Here is a 3,390-nt window from a genome sequence, read left to right as displayed (position 1 = left end):
ATTTTTCTCACAAGTTCAACCATTATAAACTATTGGGGAAATACAGGGACACCTTATTCTCACTGGCACTGAAAGTCTCTAGTTAGGCAATTCTGATGAAGATGAGGAACAAAATGAAAAAGTGAGGAATCGTATCAATTGCAAGAAAAAAATTGGAGTAGGATCCAAGCAAATTTCTTCTTTGGGCTGCTGAAAATAATCGGCTTACTAGAGTGTGGTGACTACTTTCCATAAAGGCCACTCATGTGAATACTAGGGATGACATTGAATATACCCCTCTTCATCGGGAAGCCTACAGTGGACACTTAGATATTGCCCATGAGTTTGTGGCTCAAGCAGCAGATATTCATGCAATAATTGTTAATGGCTGGACACCCCTGCACAGTGGTTACTCATGAAATAATACCAGCGTGGCGTCTTTCTTACTTCATCATGATGCAGATACCAATGCCCAAACTAAACGCCTCTTGACTCCCTTGCATCTTGCTGCTGGGAACATAGATAGCAAAGATACACTGGATCTCCTTCTGTTGAGCAGGTCTGAAGAACAACTTGGAAGAAACTGCCTTTGATATTACCAAAAGGATAAGTATGTATCACTACCTCTTTGAAGTTGTGGAAGGCTGTACAAATTGTTCTATTCAGTTGTAATGGTTTGGTTAAGTTTCTTTTCTTTTCTCTTTTTTTTTCTTTTTCTTTTTTTTTTGTTGAGTTTTATTATTTTATTGTGAAAACACCATACAGAGGGGTTAAAATTACATGGGCAAGGTAATGAATACATTTCTTATCAAGCATTGTTGCCTCCTCCTTTATTTCCCCTTCCCATACCTTCTCATCTCCCCCCACTCCCCTCCCCCCTCATTACTCCTCCTCCCCGGCCAAAGTCGTAAAGTTCGTTTTTCTACATGACGTCTTGTACATCTCATTGTTGCAATGGGTCAACCTGTATCCCTATTTAAACAATTTGTTTTTTCCCTTCCCCTCCACAAATCATACCAACATCAAATACAATGAAAGCAGGGGTTATACGGTGGGGGAGGGACATACAAAGCAACAAAGAAATCATCTTATAAATATGTTAGAAACAATCAAAAGAAAGAAAAAAAAACATTTGAATCCTTATCTTGGGGTTCATTTCACCTAACATCAACTTATCTGACCACTTCTGCTTGTCTCAGACATATACTAGTTACAAATAAGGGAAACCATGGGATCTATGTTTCTTTGGGCCTGGCTTACTTCAATATAATTTTTTCCAAGTCTTTCCATTTCCTAACAAATGGGGCAATGACATTCTTTCTGAGGGAGGAATAAAATTCCATTCCATAGAATTCTATTTTCTTAATCCATTCATCTACTTAGGGGCATCAAACAAGACCATACAAAAGCTACCAAAACAACTACGTTTATTGCAGCATTATTTAGCATAGCTATCAGTTACGTTTCTTAAACATCAAAATGCCAGTCCACTCTTTGTGTCCATACAAAATATTTTCAGAATTCAAATAACAGCAATATCTTACTGTAAAAATTCCATGGAATTTTTCCAAGTGAATTGCCTGACTTTGATGTCAAATATATTTGAGTTGTTTGTGTACATCTACAATGATTTCTGCAGAGTTTGTGATTTTTTAATCAGAAATAATTTGATCTTATCTGTTGAAATGAGTAGTACAGAAACTAAAGATATTTCTGCTTCTGGTCTGAAAAAAGTATATTTTAAAATATTCTATATTCTGTGTTTGCATAATATCCATAATCTATTTCATTCTTTCCTAGATATACTTTGCATTCAACATTGTTTTATAATATATATATTCATTAATAAATGTGTCCTTTCAGATTGTATTCCATATAGAAAATTTAAGATTATTTTTTTTCTAGGTTCTTTTTTTTTTTTTTGGTCCAGTCGTAGGCCTGAACTCTGGGCCTGGACGCTGTCCCTCAGCTCTTCAGCTCAAGGCTAGTGCTCTACCACTTGAGCCACAGCACCACTTCCGACTTTTTTCTTTTTGCTTATGTGGTGCTGAGGAATCAAACCCAGGGCCTCAGGCATGCAAGGCAAGCGCTACCACTGAGCCACCTTCCCAGCCCCTTTTTCTAGGTTCTTATAGTAGTATATTTTTTTTGGATAAAATGACAATGTTAACTAATTTCAAAAGTTTTGTAAAGGTTATTCTATGTAAAGGCCTTTCTAAGGTGAAGATTTAATACACTGATGTCAAACTAATGTTTAATTCTAACACTTGCGTATATTGTTACACTTATAATTTTGTAATCAACTTTTTAATAACTGTTTTTCATTTCTGCAACTGAAGAATGAAAAACATGGAATACTTCACCAATTTTCATATTATCCTTGTGCAAGTGTCATGTTAATCTCTGCATTGTTGTAATTTGGGTATACGTGCTGCTGAAGCATGTAGTATCCTCTAAATTTAAGTAGTTAATGATGCAATCTTTATATAGGCTTATATCCTTGGGTGCCTATTTGTAGCAAGGAAACCTTATTGTTCCTAACAATACTATTGATCTTATTTCCCTAAAATAATGTATATAGTGGGAAAAAAATTATATTGTTCGGTTGATTGCTCACATTTGCATTTTTTGTCAATGACAATTTTAAGTCTTTTTCATTTTAGATTTGATCATACTTTGAAGCACTTATAGCTAGGTCCTAAGGTGATGACTTTTTCAAGTACTTATTTACGTAAATGAGTTAGCTTTGTGGAGCTAATAGATTCAAAGTAAGCCCTGCTTAAGAGCTACTTCTAAACTTCTGCAGCTAAAATTTTCCCAAATGAGGTCTTACTGGCACAAATGTCTACCCTTTATCCTTCTTCCACGTAGGAACAGACCAACCAGAATATCCTACCCTGACAGCATAGTTTGTCTTACTAGAACAAAACTAATCTTAGTTACAAGGGATCATAGAGAGATGAACAGTTCGGACAGAACTGTTCAGACTAGAAGGTATTTTATCAAAATTTAAGTGTTTATTATACCTACCATTTCAAAAGTAGCTAACGCCAAGGTGAAAAAATTCTTCATATGCATGATTTCCTGATGTCTGGCCTGTCTACCTTCCAACCAGGCAGGAACTTACACTACTGCCTTTCTATCACCAAATATTTCCATAGCTCCAGGAGAAGTTCATGTTTCTCCTCATTATTAGGCCTTAAATTGGTAATGTTTTAATCACAGTGTTTCCTCTTGCCTCCAGGCTGTAAATCTACAAATGGTAAAGCTTTAGGTCTATCTCTACCTAACTCTGAGGTACAGATAATGCAATAATACTTTAAAACAGAGTTGTCTTTGATACCCTAACCACAACAGAACAATGCAAAACATGTGCCCTTTTTATTATATTACATATAGTTATATATTTTA

The 3,390-nt window shown here is 35.5% G+C and overlaps 1 pseudogene; it reads right to left on the bottom strand.

The window, feature by feature from the left end:
* Positions 1-2,322: 2,322 nt before the first annotated feature.
* On the bottom strand, positions 2,323-2,422 carry LOC122127609 (annotated as a pseudogene).
* Positions 2,423-3,390: the final 968 nt, after the last annotated feature.

Source organism: Dipodomys spectabilis, unplaced genomic scaffold, assembly GCF_019054845.1.
Source record: "Dipodomys spectabilis isolate Male_0828 unplaced genomic scaffold, ASM1905484v1 ptg000304l, whole genome shotgun sequence".
Classification (NCBI taxonomy): Eukaryota; Metazoa; Chordata; class Mammalia; order Rodentia; family Heteromyidae; genus Dipodomys; species Dipodomys spectabilis.
Note: the sequence above shows the minus strand (reverse complement) of the source record. Positions and strands in the feature narration are given on the sequence as shown.